The following is a 25,601-nucleotide window of genomic DNA, read 5'->3' on the forward strand; positions in this document are numbered from 1 at the left end:
TCTCGGACTGATTAACATTCTATGCTAATGTGCTGTATACTCACAAAGGTGCAGTGTGAAGAATTTAGCGGCATCTAGCAGAATGGACTTGAGGGAAATGGAATATAATAATCATAAGTACATTTTAATTAGTGTATAATCACTTGACTGTAAGAATTGTGTTTTCATTACCTTTGAATGATGAGCCCTGCAGATCCATGTTGCACCTGCTTATCTTCCATGAGATTTTGCAGCCCCTCAACTCAACCCATCTCCCCCTCCATTTCTCTTTCTTCAACTGTTGGATTCATTTTCCAGGCATGCCTTCATTCTCATACAAAGTTGCCAAAACTGATCATTTACATGGTCCTACTGTACCCAGCAGCTGCTGCTGCAGGACGACAGTCAGGAGTACAATCTCACAGTGCAACATTAATAGGATGATGTTAATCGCCATAAAATTCATAAACTAGTGGATTAGTACTCAAGTCTTGCTCGAGGAACAGGGCCTTACATGAGATTTACAGCATTGCATAAACATCAAGATGTTAACCTTGGTCATTGTTTCTTCTTACTGCCTCTCTGTCTAGTTGACCTTTATGCAGAGTTGTGCAGATGACCAAGTCAGCATCACAATACATTCATAAACTCTGCACACACTCGTACATCATGCAGACCGCACTAACTCAGATCTCTCACTCTCAGATGTGGACACAAATAAACATACTGATTGGGGCATTAATCATGCATAAATGCCTACCCACAAGCATATACAATCACACAACACACACACACACACACACACACACACACACACACACACACACACACACACACACACACACACACACACACACACACACACACACACCGCTACCACCAAATACATCACGCCTCTTGGTTGTTTAGCAAATTAATTAGGCCAATGTTCAATAGGCTCTTAGCTTTAGTGAATAGAGCTATAGAAAAGAAGGAGGGACAGCAGGAAGAGAAGGGAGAGGGACGAGCGGCCTGAGAAAAATGAGCAGACTGGTTATTGCTCGCTCCAGAGGTTAATGACCTTCCCTGGCAGAGCAGCACACACTGTGGCCAGAATATTTCTCTGATAATTTACTGAATATCAATCTATTGCTTGGGAAAAGTCACATTTCAATACATGTTCTGTTGAGGAAGCTTGGCTGTTCAAAGCAGGAATAGAAAAATCAGATTTTATTAGCTTACACACAAACAGACAGACACATACGCAAACAGACACACAAGCGCACACACAAACACACTTTTTCCATTTCAGAAACTGAAACAATATCAAAATCTTGAATGCTCTATTTTGATTTGAGTTTCTTTGAACCATTGGCTGTTTTTTTTTTCTCTTTACTGACAGATTTATGACACAGTGATTACACGTCTTAGTTTTCTCGTTTAATCTCTTATTCTGCATCAACTATAAGACTGAATACCATGAAATTGGTACCACAGATATGCAGTGTCTCTGGATGATAACTTCTAAACTCTTTGAGGATGCTTTGTCTTTTCATGCCACCATCAGGTCAAAGTTTTCTCTCATTCAGTGTAAAAGCTAGCTCTTTGGGATTGAATAGCACACAATCTAGTGGTTCCCAGACTATGTATTGTAATGACTTTGGCAACTGCCTGTCTTTTCATTTAAATGCCATCAAGAGGATGACATTTTTGGTTAAGTGTGACCTGTCTCAACAGGTCACACTTAACCAAATTTTCAATAACAGATATTCATTCCCACAGAACTAATTCTACTGACTTGTAGTTGACATATTTGGTTTTGATTTTCAAGTTCCCTGCAGGAAACAATTTAATAACAGTTTTGCCACAAAAAAGTTCCCTTCAGGATAAGTTCAAATGACCTTGTGGATACCCCTGACTTTTCATCTAGAAACATCAACAAGTCAAAGCTTTAATTGGCCCAACATGTTGGTTTATTCACTAATGTCACTCCCATCAGTCCCCCCTGTAGGACAAGCATGTTAGTATGCTGACCTGGTGGACCTGATCAATATTATATGCTAAACATCTGCATGTGAGCATGTTGGCATTATGATTTTAGCATGTAGCTCAAATAACCGCTGTGCTACACTACTGTCTCACAGAGCTGCTAGTATGGCTGTAGAGATTTTCAACGTAAAACAAGGATCTCTGAAGTATAAACAAGTATTGATGCTTTTTTAAGAAGTTATAGCTTCAGTATGAGAGTAAAGTCATCATTTTCAGAAAGAAATCACAGTATTATATTATATTTCTCCAAATATCATGATTTTATCCTCAAAATGCCAGATTTTTTCTTTTCCAAACATATATTTGATAGTGTGAAGACACTAAGTATTTTCTTTTTGAAAATATAGTTATTGCAGACACTACAAACAGAGTGATGCCATTTTGACTGAGTTATGACACAGAGAAGACGATGTGAGTTTTTTGAAGCAAACTGTACCACTTGAGTGTTAAATTGAGCAAGAACTTGGACAAAGCACATCAGATGTAACAGTAAAAGCTGCGGGATGTTTCTCAGAAATGTGGATTTGTTTTTGTGGATAAAGTGTTCTGGCTGACTGTGTCTTCAAATATTCCTTCTGCTGCTGCCGATGGCCCGTTCTATTCAGCGACCTGTTTGTAACCTCTCTGTCTCTCTCACTATGGAGAAGTAATCTGCGTGCTACTGATTCACTGTGGACGCCTGATACCGCAGTGACGTAGGTAGCCGTAACATCACACACACTCCAGCTCACGTACACACACTACAATAAAATCCAATCACTGCTGTGCATTCTCCTTCATCGCCTTTCTATCATCAATCTGACATCACAGGCCAGGACTCGCATGCAGAGAAAAAGTCATGCAAAGATTAGGACTCGATTAAAGTTCAGGGATTTTACATCCTTCTCCAGCAGTATATATCACCTAATCCACATGTAAATCATCCCTGATGAAATCAAGACCCTGATCAAATATCTTCTTAAAGTTCATTTGGTTTCACTTTGTGTTTTGGCAACATCCCTCACTGATGAATTTTGATTTTCAAAATTTTGTTCCTGCTTCATAAATCTAATTTCCTGGAAAGAAAAGGCCGTGATATTCAGTCTTTTAAAAGTATTTGCTGAGTACTTGGCACTTGATATCTATGTGTGTGTCTGTGTGTGTGTGTGTGTGTGTGTGTGTGTGTGTGTGTGTGTGTGTGTGTGTGTTTGTGTGTTTGGGGGGGGTTGTTCCAATGTGCAGATGCATGTATGTATTTTGTGTCTGATCCTGTGTCCATTTCGCATGTATGTGCGCGTGCATGCCTGTATGTTATTGCCTGTGTGTGTGTGTGTGTGTGTGTGTGTTGTCAGGCCAATATGTGGTTTACATTAGTTCTGTTTGATGTCTCCATCAGAGGCCTCACTCCTCCTACTTCAACACTCCTGTTTGATCTGCACCAATCTGGTCCTGATCACTCTGCCTTTGTTTACTTTCAAAGACACTTTTCATTTCTCCTTGTTTCTCTAACCCCCGCTCACCCACTCTCCCTGTCACTCTTGCTGTGTGTGTGTGTGTGTGTGTGTGCAGGTTTGAATGCCTTTTGTACTGTGAGCAGATGTATGTCAGAAGAATATGCAGCAAAGTCAAGGGTGTTTTACATCTGCATAGCTATCCTGTACTCTGGGCTTTATTCCTTTACTCAGGAATTTCCTTTTTATTCAATTTGAGCAAAAACATAACTCCTGCTCTGGACACTTCATTACATTTTCATGGGATCCTGATTACAGATTAGCTTTTGAAGTCAAACACTTGCCTGACTTTGAATCCAAGAATGGATACATGCTTTAGTCCCCTTCTCAATCAAATTTTAGGAGGTATGAGTCCACTTGCACTGCCTGTGACTCACTCAGACTCACAGTCTGTGCATTTGTCTGTGTAAGTCCTGCTTTGAGTTCCAGCGTGAATTGCAGTGTTTGTCTTTTTTATTTTCTCTTCTCTTGTCCTTAAGTCATTGTTTTTTGTTTGTAATACTTTTGTGAGACTGTCGCCCCTGGTTTCAACAATTTTTTGTTGACCTCAACAGCAACACTAGAGAATTAATTCATTGTGCGACTGTTGAAATAAATGGCACTAGAAAAACTGATTCAAAAAGTAATTTATTCCAGCTGCCATTTACACTATTAACAAGCAGTGACATACTTGGTGCTTTAATGGTACATTCAGACCAAAATCAGCCCTGTGTTGTCTGTGAAAATTCTCAGTCATCCAGGTCATGGTTATTCTTCAGTTCACAACCTAAGAAGAAGTGAAGAAGCCCCTAAAGGTTGATTTATGCTTCCACGTTGGGTCGACGTCAAACCGACGGCGTACCTATGCAGAGCTCTCTGCATCACCGTGAACCCCTACACTGTCTCCTGAGGTGCACCTCCCCAGAAATGTAACTACGCTTCAAGGCAACGCAGACCGCAAGGACTGTGATTGGTTTGCTTGGTAGCAAGAAATATACAGAGTAATAATTAATAGAACAATGTTGTGTGACAATCATGCGCATTACAACTTCTAGTCAAAATAAAGACTCATCACCAAAAAATAACTTTCACTTGTTTCAAGCACATCTTCACTTGAAATAAGTAGCTCAATCTGCTGTGGAGCAAGGTTTTTTAAATATGTGTAATAGGAAAAAAATAAGAAGTGGCCATTACACAGAAAATAAAGTGTGAAATTGTCTGTGTCATACCTGGGAAGGGACTAGAGACACCGATAACCATTCAGGTTCATTGCAATGCGACAAAACACGACGTGATGGAGAGACGCAAAACTTCGAAAGGCGCGCGATGGTGTCGGGGCAACGGCGTAGTTACAGCATGGATTGGAGGTTACGTAGAAGCATAAATCAACCTTTAGAGTATCTTCAAGTATCTACAACTAAGTCTAGTTGTTGTTTATTCAGCAAGGGGCAAGTTGTTTAAGGTAATGAGAAAATGAAATATGATCCTTGAAATTGAGTTGCAGCTACACAATGTGTTTAAAGACTCATCAATCGTCAAAATACTGCACAGCTGTTTGTAAAACTCACTGAAGATTGTGGCAGCAACTGTCTTTACATGCAACAATCACAAAGTAATCCACCAGAAATGTGTGCTTGCATGAATGTGATTGGCTGATATAGCCATATATTGATGGAAGAAGTTGTGTTGCGTCTTATTTCTGAGCTAATGCTGGTCTGAACAGCATCTTACACAACAACATATTTGCACTTTGGCTTTTACTGCACACAAATACTCTTCTTAAATGTATTTTCTCTGTATATTTTCTTACTGCATGAGCCACATCAAAGAATATATATACTAAAATACTAATAATACTTATTGCAGTTCATGTGATGGCTACTATTGGTTATTGCAAGTTTCAGTGGAGACAAATTAGTGAAATTGCATTGCTTCAATGATATAGGTTTTAGAATTAGATGGTAATATACTGCTAATGTGATGACCTGCCCTCTTCAAGGTCAGCACTGTCAAGATGGAATATAGCAGGACCATAGGAACTTTCCCCAGGTACTAAGAACCTTTTCAACACTTCAGTTCCTGTCATGTATTAGGGCTAAACTCAAATGCTGACACGGGACAAGCAGGTGAGGTGAATTAACAAGTCTTTTATCACTGAGACAAGGAGAGGTGGTGAGATAGTGGCTGGCTGGTGTTTAGGGTGGTGTGAGGGGGAGAAATCCAAGAGGAGGCTTGGCAGAGGGAGTCCTGAGGATGTGAGTTGACTGGTGCCCTTGGCATGCAAGTGAGGCAGGCAAGCAGACAGGTAATCCTGGAGACTGGGAGAGCAGGTATAGCTGCAGGCAGACAGGCAGGCAAACTAACACACAGGCAATGCAGGCAAGAAAACTGACTGGCATCAAAGCTAGAAGCGTGCACATCGACAAACCGTGAATGGCACAACTATCCGGCAGGGACCGGCATTGTTCTTGTAGGGAAGTGGTGATGGCTTGATAACAGGCAGGTGTAATGATCCTGATGATGGGTGTGCAAAGAGATAGACAGAGGGTAAAGGGGGAAGAGAAATCAACAGAAAGACAGGCAAAACCAAAACACTCCAAACACACATTACTCATACTGAGGAGGCTGAAAATAACAAAAATAAGCAGGCAGGTGTCATCGAGGAGGGGTCACTACAGTTCCTGTACCTGCGTTTCCACCAGAGGGACCAGCGTCTATATTAAGATTCAAGGAGATTGTTTAAGCCCCTAAAAAGTACTCAAAGTCCCTGCTCTACTTTCCAAAAGCCCAGGAACTTTGGGGGTGGGATTTACAGGATGACTTAGTTATGATTGGTAAAAAAAACACACCAAGCAGCAGCTTCAACTTGTGTGCCGTGTCATTCATGAAACAAGCACTCTTGTATCGATTTAGGACATTCCTATTCTTTTGTTAAGTTGTTAAGTTGTTGATTTCGTGACACATTTTTAAAAAGAGAAAATAAGAGATGCGAGTAAGAGATAGCGAGGTGGTCCAACAAGCTAATTAATTAATCAATGGAGGGAGCAGTGTTAATGAGAACAAAGCAGTGAATTATAGAAATAAAATGTTATTTTGTGATTGTTTCTTGGCGACTAAATAACTATCAAACACTTAACAGCTCTTCATGTCTCCTTTTCATTCATTCATCATTAATACTGTGTCTCTACATGCTTCCATCATTTTAAATTCTTCATGGGTTTAATTTGCATGATCTACTTGGTTCTTCAGATGCGGTCGAAATGCAAACAGCCCTTCACTACAAGGACTTTCAAATTCCAGATTTAGTCCCTGGGATTAGTTCCTCTGGGCCCAAAGTACCTGGAACATTTGGTGCAAAGGGGGCTTTTGTCTGTCAAAGTTCACCAAAGTTTAACTATACACAAAAGTACCACAAGAATTTATTTTGTCTCTGCAAGCACATCCACAGATGGCAGCAATTCTATTTAAATAAATGGATTCTGTAATAAATGTTTGTGGGACTAAGCTGTAAGAGATCATGAGGCACCATCAGGAATTACATATCCCAGTAGGCCTCTGAACACCTGCAGATTCCCCATGAGATCCTGGTGTGGATGGATATGGGATTGTAACCCGCCCATAATCACTTTTCTTCTTTATGCACCTCTCTTCATCTTCCCTAAACCTCAGTGCTCATCTCCCCCTCTATCTTAGAGAGTTGCATGTCTAAGACCCATTAATACCGAAGGCTGTAGACATAGAGTGAAAATCCTCTTCCTGACACAGAGTAATTCAACTCTTCTAATCATTTGTCTTCCAGTGACGCCTTTCTTATTCCACTCAACGCTGCTGGATGTTCCATGTCTCATACAGGCTGACAAATACAGACAGAGTGTGAGGACAGATAAATAGATATGTCATCACGCTCTTAGCATTTCATCTTCGTTTGAGTTTGAATTTTTTATTGTTTTGTTTCTGTTTTATATATATATGAATGTGTCTTTCTATGTCTTATAAAGCACTTTGTGACATTTGCCTGTGAAAAATGGTAAATAAATCAATTGTATTATTATCATTATTATTTATTTATTTATTTATTTATATATTATCATATGGAGTAGAGAGTGAAGACACCCTCAAGATGAAGAGCCAACGTTTCATTTGACTGAGAGAACTGTGTCCGAGAGAGACAGTTATAATCATGCAGGCGTGTTTAGGGGCCCATACATGAGGTAGGCCTATAACGTGAACATGCTCTCATTACCAGCTCTTCTCTGTTTGCTCCTGATGTGTTGGCATCATGGCAACCATAAGTCTTAATTGTTGTTTACGAGACTGCACAACTTCTTTCATGACCTCAGGTTGTGGTCAATAATGAATCTGTTGCCACGGTAATGCATCTATGTGAGCATACATGTTTTAATTCAGTTTATTTTTCCAACTGCTGAAACCTTTGTGATGAAAATATTCACTGGCAGTCTTTAGAGTGAAATTCCATCCGTGACAGTATCTACGCGGTCCAAATTGAGCAATTAGTGCGTAATTAAGTAATTCTTCTGAGTCAGACTTTGCACACTTTGATGCTTAAATCATCACTGTCAATCATCTTACCACAGTTCTGTAATGAAAACCACAAAGTGAAGGACTGAGTGCTGATTAGATTGGATATAATTAGGTCATATGGAGTTTGAGATAATGAAAGTCAATGTTACTCTTCTGTCGTCTCGTGTGTTCAGGGTCCTGTGGGACTGAAGCCGGCCTGTTAAACTTTAATAGAGTGAGCAGGCTTCCTGAGTCCGCACACTGGGCCTGGGAGAAAGACCCACAAACTGAGACCATAAACACAACAACAACAGCCTATTGTCTCTGCAAGTGGAGGAATGAATGGATGATAGGATGGATAGATGGATGGATGGATGGATGAATGAATGGCCTTTTGTCTGTTTCTCTTGTGAATGGAGTGTGAACAGTGAGGTGATGCTATATGGGTTTTAAAAATCCAAAAGCAGATATTTGAGGTAATAGTTGTTGATAAGTTTAGAGCTGCAAATGTCTGTGTAAATGCAAGCAGGTTTGTTGTATGTTGTGTACAATGGAATATGTAGATCAATTCATATGTTATAAGTGACGCTTTCACAAGTTATAATACATGAGAGGATATTTTTGGCTGTTATCAGTGTCAGATCGAGAAGGTTGCTTTTCCTTTTTAAGATTTTCTTTCTAATATATCAAATTAGAGTGAAGCTAAGTTTGTCTGTGATTTAAATCGTACACCAGCTGAACTCCTGCAGCTCTTTAGTTACTCACTGTTGCAGCCAAGTAGCTTCCTAGCAATCCAGAATGAGTCCATGACAAAATTAATAAGCTTCATTGCTCTGTTTCCATAACTATCTTTAGCAAAGAACACAATGAACCTAAATACAAGATCAGATCTGACTTTCCACCTCTTCCCAGATTGTCTAAACTGAACTAGTTAAAGAGACTGAATAGCTGCTTAAGTATTTAAGTGAGCCTCTTTTGTCTTCATGTATTTATAAATGGTAAATGGACTGCACTTATATAGCATCTGTCTAGTCTTTTGACCACTCAAAGTGCTTTTACCGGGAATCAGAAAATTGACCACAGTCAGATCAGGTGGCTCTACCTCCTGAAACACAGCCGACTGTGAAGTGAAATACTTTAAATTTGTCAACCATTAGATACCATCAACATCTCCAGGAGTAAGATGTTGAAAATTAAAGAATAGGACTGATTTACAGCAATATTTGATTTCTATATGATTATTTATCATGAATGGGATTAAGATTAAGATCTCTTTTCCAAGAGAGACCAAGAAACAAAGAAAGAAAGAACAAGAAACATTAATAAGACAAGAACAAAATCAGCATTCAGAAATAACACAACAACACAATAAACAAGGAATTACTAAAACTGTTACAAGAATCATCAAAAACTTCTGATTATAAAGCCTTAAAATCTCCAAGAGGAACGAAAGAATCAAATTTGAAGGCAGTTTGCAGTTCATGCCATTTAAAAGTGCACCATGCCTGAAACCAGTTCTGCCAACATTAGTGTATATGAGGGATATCTGAGGTTAAGTAGTTGGATCGTGTACTGTAGTCAGTAGATTTATATGAGAGAAGAGATGTGAGGTTCAGCAGTAGAGCCTTGTAAATGAATAACATGAGATGTTTATTTCTTCTTGTCTGTAAGTCCAACCAACCTTGTAATACAAAAATGATGAGTATGAAATTTGTCATCAGTGATAAAGCTTAATGCGCTATGATACACAGGGTTTAACTGCTGAAATGTTGATGGGGCAGCATGAAAATACAGAAGATCTTTACTCAGCCCTTTTTATAAAACCATTGGCTATCTCTGGGTTAGAGCCAGTCGGTGAAAGAGAGAGAGCTGACTGTTCTGCCAGATAAATCAGTGAGATCAGTTTCTTCTTATTTGTCACCTCCACTATTTCTCTGTTCCTTCCAGCTAAAGACCACAACCTGACAAAGCAAAGCAAATCAAAACTTTACAGAGTCTGTTTATTATTACACATATTCTCCATTTGTATTCCAAGCATATAATAATACTATCAAAACAGATTCACTGTGGTGTGAATATTTGGCTCATTTGTGTTATTTTTCTTCCTGTGGTGGTTTTTGGATTATGAATACAGACTACTGACTAGCGACATAAGAAGACTGTTCTCCCAAGAAAAACAAAAAAATTAGTTGCTTCAGAAAGTGGCCCAAAACAGCATACAGTATGTTGAAGTCAATGTGCCCTTGTGGCCGTCGTACTTATAGCGTGAGAAAGGAATGTCAGAGTCTTCTTCGAGAGGAGGTCAGGGTAGATGGACCTCTGTTCATTTCCCTCACATCAACCATGACAACAATCGTTCCCAACGTTTTTCATGCAGTTAATATTGTAAGCATGATGATGACAGTCCCCGATCCTAAACAAAGTAGTAACAGCAATGTTTCCCTCACCACAATTTTAACGCAAACCATGATCTTTCCCTGAAACAAAGTTGTTTTTGCTCCTAAAACTAACCAATCATTAACCACAGTATTGAAACACATCATAAAATTAATTTATTCTTCAACAGTTACTTCACTTGTAAGAGTTTTGGAGAGCACAGACAAATGATGTCGTACTACCACCAGGGGAATAAGGGCAGAAAACGCCTCTATGTGTTGCTCTGGAGTGAATGGACCAAACAGTTATTTGTCATTTCATTTGGAGGACATTCAGACATCAGCCATGCAAAGGTACTGTGAGATGCTGTGAGGTATTAATCGCTTGGACCGTGTATGGATTGAAACTCTGAGGTCACAGTGGTTTGGCAGGGCCTTTAAACCATATTTATTAAAGAGGTACGTCTTTACGACTTTGTGGTCATGATGACACAGTCCTGTCTCAATTTACATTATTTCAACCGCTGCTCTTTAACAGTCCTTAAGGATAAAAAGACTGCGGCTGTTAAGAGACTGAAAACACATTCATAATTGGATACAGAGAGCAGCTAAAAATCTAAATCAAGTGTTGAATATGGTTGTAAACCATCTGCTGGGATCTGGCTCAAAGTGTCTTCACTGATGTGGGCTGTAACAACATCGCTGTCCTGATTAGCTGCTACATCTATCACTGAGTGTTTAGACAGGATGAACTGCCCTGCTGATGGACATGAGGTCACTTCCCTGTGCAGGTGCAGAGGGGGTGGAAACATGTACAACACACACACACACACACACACACACACACACACACACACACACACACACACACACACTCACACGTTACGCAGAGTTGTAATCATTGAAATGTTTATTTTGCAGTATGATAAATGATAAACAGTCATTGTACTGAACACACTATGAAGTATGTTTCCCCCCTCATATGAAGTAATAAGAAACAAATTCATCATTTTGTGGCATATCTCTATAGATGACTTCCACTGCAGTGTTTTTGCTGCTACCATAAACACGGAATACATCACTTTTCTAAGTTTTTTCCAGATAAAGACCAAATAGGCTGCAAGTATTGTTAAAATACTGTTCTTGGATGCTACCAATTATTATTTTGGGAGAATTTCGCACAAATATGTGTTCTCTCTCTCTCTCTCTCTCTCTCTCTCTCTCTCTCTCTCTCTCTCTCTCTCCCTCTCCTTCTCTATCTCTTTCTCTCTCTCTCTTACTCTCTCTCTCTCACTCTCTCTCTCTCTCTCTCTCTTTCTCTCTCTCTGTCTCTCTCTCTCACTCTCTCTCTGTCTCACGCTGTGTGTGTCTGTTGTTTATAGCAGTAAGTTGTGTGAATCAGCAGCAGCAGGTGGAGGTCTGTGTGTGTGCAGCCTTTTGGAGCTGATGACTCTCCAGAGCTTCAGACTGATGGCTCCACTCACTCTTCCTGATCTGGGAATAATCATTTCCTGTGATTTGGGAATATTGTGTCATACGCATTACACTCTGTCTTTGTTAATTAATCATGCATGATGTAGTGTGTGTTTGTGTGCGTGTGTCTGTCTGTGTGTGTGTGTGTGTGTGTGTCTTGCATTTTGAGAGACATGAAAGTTGTTTCTTCTTGATACGTGCAAGGCGTAATTGTTTTTCTGTATAACCTGCAAGCAAAGTTTATTTTGTCTCCTCTGTCTCTCTTACTGTCTCTCTTTCTCCCTTTGTCTGTCCTCTCTATCTTTCTGTCTCTCCACTTTTCTCCCTCTTAATTGTTTCCAGAGTGTTTGTTTGGAAATTTGTTGAGTTCTCCATCACACGCAACCAGGATCGCAGCCAAGGCATTCCCCTCTGTACACTCACACACACACGCACACTCACACACACACACAAATAGCACGTTAAATCCTTCAATTCCACTCTTGTGACGTCCTCACTTTGTCTTGGTACAGTGGTGTGTGTGTGTGTGTGTGTGTGTCTGTGTGTGTGTGTGTGTGTGTGTGTGTGTCTGTGTTTGTATGTGTGTGTGTGTGCATGTGTGTGCATGCGCGTGTTGCTGCACATACCTGTCTGATTGTATTAAATACGCATATGAAGGGGGACATTGAGACTCCCAATTTAGAAGGTATGCAATTAGACAGGATTTTTTCTGAAGACACACACACACTGAAGGCCCTGATGTTTGTGTTTGTGTTGTCATGGCGATGCCATTTGTTCTTTGTGTCTCAGCAACGGCAATGAGAAAGGTGAGAGCAGAGCACCGCCCTTCCCTTTCCTCCTCTCACACTACTCAGCTTCATGCATTTAATCTTTTCTCCTATCCATTTCTTTCCCTTTCTTTCCTCTTATCTCCTTTTCTCACCCTGTCAGGAACATCTCAAGAGACACGTTTAGAGACTTCTTTAACCCTCATCCTTCAGTAACCACATGGAGAAAAAATATTGGGATTTCTTTACATTTACATTCCTTACCACCTGTGTAGTTTGTTGCCTCCTCTCATCGTGTTTCGCTGAGGCAATAGGTCAACAGGTCACATCATACACTCTCAGCAGGAACTCAATTTCCCATCATCCACTTCACGCTGGGCTGAACCTGTCCTCATGCTGTGGTGGGATAAAAGCTGTGGAGCAAGAGATGAGATCTGACAGATGAGAAAAGATACATTAGAAGACTCTGGCTCAGACATGTGGATGTAGTGAGAGATACAGTATGAAGAGGGATGCAGGGTTGGGAGGTGGAGAGAGAGAGAGAGAGAGAGAGAGAGAGAGAGAGAGAGAGAGAGAGAGAGAGAGAGAGAGAGAGAGAGAGAGAGAGAGAGAGAGAGAGAGAGAGAGAGAGAGAGAGAGAGAGAGAGAGAGAGAGAGAGAGAGAGAGAGAGAGAGAGAGAGAGAGAGAGAGAGAGAGAGAGAGAGAGAGAGAGAGAGAGAGAGAGAGAGAGAGAGAGAGAGAGTTTGCAGGGCAGGGAGGGACGGGTGTGAGAGAGGGACTGTAAGGTGCTTTCCCAATTCTAGCATTGAATTCATTGTTTAAAAAACATGTGGTCTGAATTTTTGTTTTGAGGAGAAAGAAGGACAAGATCACACAGTAGTGCTTCACACACACACACACACACACACACACGCACACACTCTACTTATAGCACTCTATGAAGTCATGTCCCACTTCAAGTGGGAACAGACAAAATGCAGCAGAAAATCCAAACCAGTCATGTGAATGAAAAGGGCAGTTTTTTTATTGACTCACTCTGCACTCTGTGTGTATGTAAGTCTGTGCGTGTGTGCGTGTGTGTGTGTGTGTGTGTGTGTGTGTGTGTGTGTGTGTGTGTGTGTGTGTGTGTATGTATGCGTGTGTGTATGTATGCGTGTGTGTATGTGTATGCGTGTGTGTATGTGTATGTGTGTGTATGTGTATGCTTGTGTGTACGGGTATGCGTGTGTGTATATATGTGTGTGTATGTACCATATATTCCTCATGTTGTGGGGACTTAAATCGGTTTAAATCGGGACTCTACTCGCCTCTCTGATGGGGACTGAAAGCAAGTCCCCATAACGTAAATCATTCAATTTTAGTTTGAAGACTTGGTTTAAATTTAAGGGCAGCTTGGGGTTAAGTTAAGTTAAGGCTAGCAGTGGTTATGGTTAGGGTTAAGGCAGGAAATGAATGTAAGTCTATGTAATGTTCTCTGAAATGAAGAAAACGCAACTGTGTATGTGTGCATGTGTGTGAGTCTGAGTATATACACAACTGGCTATGTGTATTATTGTATGAGAATCTGTGTATTATTTAACAATTTTAGCACAAAAATGCTTCAACAACACACAGAACATGTTTCAAAAAAACGTCTTGTCAATCTACTAACATTTTGTGAACAATAAATCAGTGACAAAGAAAAGACACACAGCTTATGTGTTCCCAATGAATCAACCAATAAGATGTTTTTGTCAGTGGCTGTCAGGTAACGCTCTCTGATAGGTGGAGACATGGTTATTTGGAAAAAGCTAACTGGTTAATGGTGCTTTTCCCAAATCTTTCATCACCCTTCGTTCCTCATCTGGTTTCAATCGTGAAATGAACCACTGCTTCCACTTCTCTCTCCTTTTCTACCATTTCTGCCGTTCTTTCTCAATTCAGTTTTTTTTTCTCACATTTTTTTCTTTTTTTTGTTGTTTTTTTTATTCTGCCAGCTTAAAGAAAAGGGAAAATCCAGAGGCTGAGGCATACATGATGGGAAAATTGTGCTTCCATTGAGATTTCATTAAAAGCACAAAAACAAACACTCCCTTGGTCTGTCATGTAAAAGTGCAGTCGTCCTGATTATGTATCCTTCTATTATTTGCATGATGTATTTGATATTTTGTTTGGTACAACGTATTTAAACTATCAAGGTGTCTGGTGGATGTAGGTCTCCATATATGTGAATCTTTTTTCTTTTATTTATACATAAAACCTGTAAACAAAAGTTATTCAGCATCACACATTAAAATGCATTATATGTATGCTTGAGGTCTAATAAATAGTGTTGAATGAATTAGTTCCTCATTCATCATTTGCAAATCCATCTTTACTTGCCTGCAGACTTCTTCCTCACTGCCTTTGTTGATGTGTTGCTGCATTTCATGGCCAACTGCAGCCACCGATAGATTTTGTTATAGTGTGAAACTATTAGCAGGACTACAGGCATGCATGAGACAAATAAAAGAGTGATCTGCCCATAAAAAAATGCTCAATAATGCTACTAAAATTCAGAAACTCAACAGGGAATCTTTAGGTTGTATGTATTAACTAGTAATCATATTTGGTCACAGATGCTGTTGTGTTCTCTGTCAGTTGTGACTGGAGGTGAAATCTTCTACTGAGATATCTGGTCAGATGCTGAAGGATGATTGAAAATTGAAAATTGCTTTCAAACATTCCACTGATTGATAGGTGGACATATGATGGAGCAGATTTAAAGACTGTTTGCAGATAACAATCAAGTGTTTTCTGTTTGTATCATCTTATTTCAACAGCAAGCTTCTTGTCAGCAAAACATACATTTTCTTTTGTTTTCTGTGATATCCAACCTTTTCACCAAAGTATTTTCTGTCATTTCTTCCCTAAAACGTGTAAACACGTGGCCTCTGGTTGCCATGGTAACACTGCTCTTGTTTTGCTTTCCAACACTTTGTCCTGTGACACTTTTTTTTCTCAAGTATAGATTATTATTTATCTTCAGTCATAATACACAGAAATGGAGCTCTAGGATGAATGAACATGATGCTTTAAAATAGTAAAGTTTTAAAAGTAAAATACCTAAAACCACAAACTAAATCAACGCTATTTGCTCGACAGAATATCGATGCTGGATGATTCAGCAAAATACTGTATTGATGTTTTTTAATTAGTTTTTTAAAACCCACAATATCATGCATGTTAACCCCTGCATGATTAAGACTGGACAACTGAGGCCAATGAACATATATATATATATATATATATATATATATATATATATATATATATATATATATATATATATTTTAACAAGTGAACATTACAGTAATTGCAGGTCTGTAATGGAGCATCAGATGTATCTATTTGTCTGATTGTTAGCATTGTCTATTCTTTTTATTAGTAGCATATAATCTCAGTCCAATACAAAGTGTTTACAGCTGCACAAGCCGCAATGCTGAGGAAACGCTGTATAAGTTATCAGCGACACCTCAATGAATTCCTACATTTTAGAATTCAAGACTGTCTCACCTGTGCAGACTAAAGGTAAAGCTCAAGAACCTCCTATAATTCTGCGGATGATATTTTGAAATCGCATCAAGCTTAAAGCCTGAGGATGACTCACGATTTTAAATCCCTTGAGGAGCAATAAGCAAAGGAGAAGAGATGAAAACTTGGAAAGAGTTTTTTTTTCTGAATGTTATAAGATTGTGAGAGATGAACAGAGATGATGAGAGATGGGGTTTCTCTCAAGGGGTCCTTTGAGGACACCTTTTTAAAAAAAACAAGAAACCTGTTATCAAAGTTATTTGTATCATATCATACAACATAGTCTCACCCTGGAAAGCAATTTCCTCCAGAGACTAGGGACATTAGGAGGGGTAATTTTGCAACAATTTGATCTGCATACCTTAAATTGCCTGTAATCCATCATGTTATACAATACCTCATTGAAATTTAAAAGAGGCTTAAAGTACCTCAAAGAGGAAAGGCTTTAATTGGTTCAGACGTGCATGTGTGAGCGTCTATTTGTGTGTCTCCACCTTTGTGTATTTGTGTGTATGTTTGTATATATCCATGTGTGAATCCCATTAAGAGTGCATGTTTGTGTGTGTGTGTGTGTGTGTGTGTGTGTGTGTGTGTGTGTGTGTGTGTGTGTGTGTGTGTGTGTGTGTGTGTGTGTGTGTGTGTGTGTGTGTGTTTGGGGGAGTGGCGTGAATATTCATAGGCAGCTATAAGTGGTTATGAATGTGTTGAAAGTGATTTTCAATGGCCACATTATGAATCATGCCCAGCAAAGCAGCTCATTCAGAAGCATCTGTTGCCTGATGCTGTTGCTGCCAAATGTGTGTGTGTGTGTGTGTGTGTGTGTGTGCATGTGTGTGTGTGTGTGTGTGTGTGTGTGTGAGAGAGAGAGAGAGAGTGTTTGTGTTTTCTTCTTCGTGTTCATTGTGTCAAAGCATGGGTAGTGTTGTGTGTAAGTAGATGTTTGCCAAAAGGGGCCCCATAAGGAGACCCTTATCTGTGTTTTCTGCATGTGTGTGTGCGTACGAGACGTTCTGCATTGCAAAGGTTCGAAGCAAATGTCACTTTTTGATTTAGTGAAATGGTCGGCTCTCTATTCCCATGAAGTGTGTGTGTGTGTGTGTGTGTGTGTGTGTGTGTGTGTGTGCGTTTCCATGCATCAAAAGAAGAGGATATGAAAGGTGAATGTCAGTCTTTGATGTAAAGCTTCCCACTGTTAAACTTCAGCTTCAATCAACATCTTAACTGCAACACACACACACGCACTCATACACACCGGTGCAGCCACTGTTTCAGATTGAAGACTTGAGACAAAAGAGAGTCAGAGGAAGAAATAATTTAGATAGAAGTTGGTATGGCAATGATTATACAACTCACCTGTTTGTCTCACTACACGTGTGTGTGTGTTTGAGTGTGTGTGTGTTTGAGTGTGTGTGTGCGATCATACAGTATGTTTGTTTATGTCTTGGTTAAGTTGCAGGGGCGTTTGTGTTACTTGTGTGTGGGTGTGCATGTGATCATTTACATGATCACACAGCGAATTTGGCAACAGACCACCAGCTTACCATCTGCTACTAACAGAGCATGCTGAGCACACACACACACACACACACACACCTGTCAATCTCTTCTGTTTTGTGTGTGCAGTGCTTCGATACGCCACGCTGACTTGTTGGATTAATTGTGTGATTTATTCAGTTGGTTCCTGATTTGGGGTGAGGGAGCCTTTTCCAAAGGGTGGAAACCATCATTAAATCTTACATCACCCCCCAGACACACACACACACACACACACACACACACACACACACTCACACACACACACACACACAGTTATTCCATCGCTCAAACACACACTACACAATGCAGCTGTTGCATAGCATTACTCTGGAAATGAGGAGTCTTGTGCATTTCCTGCATTACAGAAATTTTAATTATTGCTTTATGATGTGTGCAGAAGATTATGTGTGTGTGCATGTGCGTGTCCTCTTAGCAAAGGTGTCATAATAGCCCCCCGCTGTTCAGACCTCAATTAACCCCCCGCAACTATACAGCGGTGAGACAAAGCAGCGAGGTGAGCAGAGCAGAGGGAGGGATTAAAGAAGTGATTGGATGATTGTGGCAGAGGATGGAGTGTGATAGAGAGATTGAGAAAAGTGGGTTTCGTGATTGGTAAATTTCTCCCACTCTGAGGGGTCGTATTCTTTCCGTCTGCTCTTTCATCTATCCATCTACCCCCTTGCCCCCCTGTCAGTCTGAGAGGCGCCTGGGGGCAGATGGAAAAACTGAATTCAGGAGTGGGACTCGGACAATGGCGGGTTGAGCCAGCTTTACAAACTCCGAACGTCGAGTGGATGGCCTGTGAAAGCCACAAGCCTCGAGGCTCACTAAAATACTAACCACTCACACACACATACATCCACACAGAGAGAGAAGGAGAGCAAAGGAGCTCTTTTTTCTTTATATTAATAATAATAATAATAGCTATCAAAGCGAGGCCATTTCACAAAAAGAAGCTCGGGACAATCTGAGAAAATCTGGCCCATAGCCTTTGGCTAGTGTGTGAATGTGACCTCGCAGATGGCAGTGACATCGATGCAGTTAGTGAGGAAAGTGACTGCGAGCGACCGTAAACAAGAATCAACACATTTGGTGCCAGCCAAAGCCGCTAGTGTCCATTTGTGGATGTGATGGCCCATCCTATTTCAACTTTGCTCAGAGTCTTTGTTCGATCTGTCCTTTCTCATAAAGTTGATAGAGGGAAGGTAATGAACTTTTATCCCATTAGCTTCCCTGGCATCATTCTTCTGCCCTCAGCAGTCATGCCAATAAAACATATTTGAGCTGAGGACAGCAAACACAAAAGGAAACTTACATACACACACACACACACAGACACACATGTGGTTACCATCACACATGCTCAGCTGCTGCACATATTGGCACATGCATCTTCTCAAACTCCAAATCAATGTACATGCTTGTTGCTTACAAACACATACAGGCATTTACGAATTGAATATATGCACAAATACACACAAACACGCATGAATACATGCACACACACACACACACACCCACACTGACACCAAGGGGAGACGAGGGTCAGACAGGACTGATTGTCTCTTCTAGTCGCTCCAGAGAGCATATTGATTTTTCCCACACTCCTCTTTCCACACACACCTCCCTCTCAATCTCTCACCTCCTCTATTTCTCTTTCCTTCTCTCTAAAGGACCCTTCATATTTTACTTTCCCTCCCTCACTCCCCTGTTCTTGTCTTTTTCTCAAACCTCACTTTTTCTTCCCAAACTCTGAGTCACTCCTCCCACTTTCCCCCTCTCCATCCATCCCACTCTCCACTTTCTCTCTGTTTTCTGGTGTTTTTCAGCCTCCTGCTATGGACTGTCCTCAAGTGTTGAATGGGGCTGACCCTCACTCTTGGAATAACTCTGAAACTGAACAACATGACAATGAAATACCCGGCACCCGAAATGTCCCGGGTGCAAAGACCATTTCTGTGCTGCACTTCAAAGGTGTTTTGGAGCCTCAAATGATTTACTTACACCTTACAGACCTTATACTACACTCTCACAAGATGCAGGACTCCACACATCACTCGTTGCTTCTGACAGAAAACAGCCCTCTCCTATAAAGGCCCATCTGCAACAAGATACGTGCCCTTGTCAGGGAATCATATACTGTGTCAGTATTTAAAGCCCATTTCTTCACCACAGCTTACAGCCCACTATAACTCATTCACTCACTTCTGCTGCTGTAGTACTCTTCTGGACTCTCATATGCATCGTATATATGAGACGCTTTTATTGTCCTAAACCAACAGAACGTAGCTGTGTACCATTTTTAATTAGCTAAATGCTATAGAATATGAGATGTGTAACAGAAGATAGGTTCCATTGGGAGCCCAATCTATATGAACACCAATGAAATCCAAACACAAGTAAGTTTTAAATAATATATTGCAATAATGCAATAGCAACTAAAGCACCTAAAAACAATTGTCCTTTCAGGTTTTGGTCCTCAAGTTAAAAGAATCCAGTAACAGCTCAATGACAGTTAATGTTTCAGTTCATCCTGACACACTGTAGTTGAGGCAGATTTTGGTTCAAGTAACACCAATACCACATGGAGGTTCTGAGGTAGCTCGCCATCCCCGGAAAAGATTCACATCCAGTTCGAATCCAGGGAAAACTTGATGGAAAAAACCACTGACCTATGAATGTAGAGGATTTCAGTAGTTAAGAAACCTGTTGAAAACATTAGACTTTCAGTATCATCTTTGTTTGGTTCTAAGTTTTCACATCAACCAGCAGGAGTGTAGGAAGAGGAAGTGACATGTGACAGGTTGTAACATTATATGTTGTTTATTTAAGGCTCAACTGTTAAAGTGTCTGGTAATGCTTTAGATTACAGCCCATAATAAAGAGGCAACAATATGGGAACTTGAAGATAATGTATAGTATAGATAGTTCTCTTTATGTTCCTCCCACTCCAAATTGCTGCTCAGTAAATCATACTGCACCCTGCATACATACAAATAGGTAAAATTAAGTTACAAAGGAGACACAAGTTATTTTTAAGTTTTCAGATTGTTAATCTCTTATTGTCAAACTTCTCATCTTCTTCTCTTGTATGTATTGGTAAGCACTGTATAAGTATACTGAAGGAATTTGCTGTATCAAAAATCCAGAAAATCACATTGTATCATTTTTAAGTAATTAATTTGCATTTTATTGCATGACATAAGTATTTGATACATCAGTATCAGTAACAGGTCTGTGAGAGCCGGAACTCTTACTGGTTGGTACGTGATCAAATACTTATGTCATGCAATAAAATGCAAATTAATTATTTAAAAATCATACAATGTGATTTTCTGGATTTTTATTTTAGATTCCATCTCTCACAGTTGAAGAGTACCTATGATATAAATTACAGACTTCTACATGCTTTGTAAGTGAGAAAACCTGCAAAATCAGCAGTTTATCAAATACTTGTTCTCTCCACTGTATATATATGACATGTTCTCCAATGTTCATATTAAATGTGGCCAAAGTGTCAAATAATGTGAGTGAAAAGCATCAGCTTCTGACTGCCTTGAATGCTCAGTTTCAGTCCAAACCAGCATTGGCCTGTTATGCATTTCTTTATATGAACATCTGCTCCATGCACAGCACACAAGTTCAAGTGCTCCACTCAGTTAACATTTATGGCATTTTTCTATTGTTTTGGGGGTAGTCACACCAAACTATGACTCAAGTTGAGCTGGCACATTGTGAGTGTTTTTCCATTACACAGCACAGCAAAGTAAAATAAGTAGTTTACCTGTAAGATTGTGTGCTGGTTGGCTGCAGCTCTTCATCAAACATCATCATCACTGTGGCTATTTCTGCTTGTATTATTCCTCCCTGCATTTTTTACTACAATCAAATAGCTGCAGATATGTTCATGTTGTGTTACCTGGTTTTTAGCACCACTAATGAAGGTCTGCTAATTCATAAGGACCATGTTTAATATCCTGTAAAGTCATCAGTGGTAACTTGAGAGTGGGCTCATCAGGAGGTTGTCCTTAAAGAGACAGATGCTAAGACTGCTTGTTAAGAGACATAGGCTGAACTGAGGGGTTGCATTAAGGGCTTGTATGAGATCAATGTTGAGCTTTTTTAGCAGTGAATCATGCAAAGTTACTCTAGTGCAATCCATAAATAAACAATATAAAGCTGGAAATGAGAAAATAGGTCCACTTAATGTGTCTAAATTGTGTGAATTTTCTGCATGCATGTCTATGCTTAAACTGTGTATGTTTATTCGTGTGCACATGTCTGTCTTTAAATAGAGATCATGATCTCAATGAACCTGTTTAAATAAAGGATTGACTGAGAAGAAATATCAAGCTGTATTTTATTGTCTCTGTGATGTACAAGGTCCATTATGTTCTTAGCTTTTGTTAGTTCTATGTTTTTATTCTTAAGCAGTCAGAGAAAAAAGCAGTTGTAGGAAAAAATCCTTCGACAAATTCCAGGATTATACACAGTGTGATAAACAGATGACATATCTTTAGTATGGACACTGTTGCTGAAGTGCTTGTGTGTGTGTGTGTGTGTGTGTGCATGCGTGTCAGAATGCAGTGTTTTATGGTACTAGTTATTAACTCCATGTGGCTTTTCTCTGATTCAGCGCACTGGAAAAACAATGAAAGAAAGGGGTGAAGAGAAGTAAAGACAATGCATTTTGATGGTTCCTATTAGTATTTTCTTTGATTCAGCTCAATGGAAAAACAGCAAAGGAGAGAAAAAAAGAGAAGAAAATCTTCATTGTTCTTTATCTGTAATCTATTCTGTCTGCTTCTGCTTGCTCACTCTCACCTAGACTACATCTTCTCCAATTTTGGCGAGACAAGGGATATATGGGATCAGGGGTGCTGGATTTAATTCAGAGGTGTGTGGGCCAAAAAGTATATGTGCACGTGTGTGTGTGTAGTGGTAGATAGAGCGGATATGCACACTTAACTTTTGCAGACTAACTACGGATTACTTGCACCACATGTTGGTGCTATGATTCCAAACAGATAACAATACTAGCTAACTAACAACTAAATAGTGCTTGCAGGAAAACTACGATTTTACAGTGACACTTCCGCAACTGAGTGACAGCAAGCAGACAATAGGAATGTTGTTCTTGTGCTTTGAGTAGCCCTGTCCCAAAATCCATATTTAATGATAAATCAGAAAAAGAAAATTAGCCTACTTTCATCCACAAATGATCAGCTAGCCATGCTGTTGTGAAAATTAAATCCGTAGCCTCCAATAACCTAAATAAACTTTGAGAGCACCTTGATTGCCTTTACTCAAAAAGCAAATGCTTTGGACATGTCATTTTTACCACAAGTGTTGCAATATAGGGGCATTTGCAGAGATAGATTTAAAACTTAAAAAGAATGTGGGGGGACAATGGCCTCTTGGACCCCTTACTTCTTGCGTCTTTGTATGGGATATATTTTATTTCCCTTCTAATCTCAATTTAGGTTCAGCAATGGGTTCAGACAGATGTTTAATCTGTTGTCACAACAATGCACCTCAACAAGCCACAATTAGTTTCACACACATGTTTATCTTGTACTTACAGGCTATTTTAAGATAATAGCAGTTGAGTTGTCTTGGTTCACATCCATGGAAAAGCCACAGTCAGAATAGCTGCGCTTAAACACACAAACAGTGAGGGATAATTGTGTAAAAGGATTAGAATGGCTCAGACTCGATTGTTGCGCCATGAAAGGAAATATGCAAGACTATCATGTCTGTTTGGGTACTTTCTTCTTCATTCCTTTTAACCTACCTTCTAACCTACCCATTTGGCCATAAACATACAAGTACAAATGCTTCCACTCACACAGTTAAGCCTGAATGTTTATATTTTTCCAAAAGTATTTTTCACAGAAAAAATATTAATTAAAAAAACATGAAAATTGCAGGACCCAAAATGTTGTTGTGTCTTCAGTAAACAAGGTGCTATTGCTACAAGCACAAAATAAAAAAAATCTGCCAGTTACATAAAGAAAAGAGAAAAGAGGAGAAAACTAAACAAGCTGCAGATTTGAGGGATGGCTATGGCTCAGGTGGTAGAGCCGCTTTGCCATTAATCAGGGTTGGGTGTTCAATCTCCAGCATTTTCTTGTCCACATGTTGAAGCATCCTTGAGCAAGACACAAAAGCCCAAATTCCTTGCTCTTATGCTCCCTAAACATTTGTGTGTGTATTGGGAAATGCAATTTGGCAAAAGCATCTCCCAAATGACTGTAATGTCATGATCATGCACCAGAATCTCTCAAAATAACTAAAATAAATCAGAGGAAGAAATTGTTACTACAGTTTTATGCACTAGAAATTATATTTTTCCAGTTTACCGATCATTAATATTAAAATAATTACTGATAAATTCAATCATTTTGAAAAGTGAAAGCCAAAAATAACTAACCCCTTTTCCCTTTTGGATCACTTCTGTCTCTTTGTCTTTCAGATGACCTGTAATGATGAATTATTACCCTCACACACACACACACACACACACACACACACACACACACACACACACATACTACGACAACACACACACCTGACATGTGAAACCTAACACACCTTCCTGCAGTGGCAGAGGAACGTAGAGTTTCTAACATACCAAAGGAATCCTCCCGTCATGAGATCCTGTTCACCTTCTCAGCATCTCCCCAGGCCTTGGCGGCTGGGTGTGTGTGACAGACAACAGCCTCCCAATCCCATCACAACACTCACACACCTTAGGGCCTCAATCCAGTTTCAATACACTTCATGGACAGATCACATCAGCACGAAACTGGCAGCTGGGAGAGAAAGGAATCTGAGACAGGAGGAGGAGGTATTGTTTTTTTTAATGTTGCTTTTTGTGTGTTTTGGTGTGGCTCTGTGTGTTCATCCTTGGGTGTGTGTGTGTGTGTGTGTGTGTGTGTGTGTGTGTGTCTCACTGCAGCTGTGTAACCAGCCTCTGTGTTGACAGTGCCAGTCCAAATGCAAACATCATTGGTTTTTAATGATGTGATTATCAGGCAGCACACACACAAACAACATAGAGCTGATTAAGATCCACAGCAGATTTGATTAATGTGGTCAATTAATACATAGACGTAATTAAGTGTTTGAAATGCTCTGTGTCTGTCTGCCACGCTGTGTGAACTTGTGTTTGTGAGTATGCATGTGAATTTGCATGCATGTGTGTACAGTAGGATGAGCTCTGAGCAGCATGTGTCTCAGTAGCAGCTGTCCGGAGGCCAGGTGGCTGAACTGACCTCTGCGCGCACACACACAATCACAATCACACACACACACACACACACACACACACACAAACACACGCACAGAGAGACTAACCCCCACACCTCCAGCTTTACTGCATGGCCATAAACCAAAGATAACACAAACAGCTCCTAAATCAACAGGCTAGATTGAGCAGTACCAACATCACAGCCGACAGACAGATTCACTTCTCATTAGCAGCTCTGCAAACCTCCTAACCTGCCAAACTCAGCATCAGAGGATATTTTTGACTGTTTCTAAAACTGTACACTCAAGGGGAAAAAAAGAAACACATGAATGAAGCTTTATTGTAACATTTGACGTCACAATTACTGTAAGCTTCCAGTTCTTTTGTTTAGGAAAAATGCATGCACAGTTTGTGATACAATGATATGTTCTTCTTTTCAATGTGGATGTCAACGGGAGGAAGTCTTTATTTACATGTGGTATTATTGTATGTACTATGATAGGCCATTTCAATGATGTGAAAAAACCCCAATTCATTCAGTCATTCTCTGTAAAATTCACAAAACCGACTAGATCAGAAATGAAAAGAGCTCACCTGCTCATTGGTACAAAAACCTCTTTGAAAAAAACCACAGTATACAAACCTGCA

Source organism: Scomber japonicus, chromosome 2 (genome assembly GCF_027409825.1).
Source record: "Scomber japonicus isolate fScoJap1 chromosome 2, fScoJap1.pri, whole genome shotgun sequence".
Taxonomy (NCBI): domain Eukaryota; kingdom Metazoa; phylum Chordata; class Actinopteri; order Scombriformes; family Scombridae; genus Scomber; species Scomber japonicus.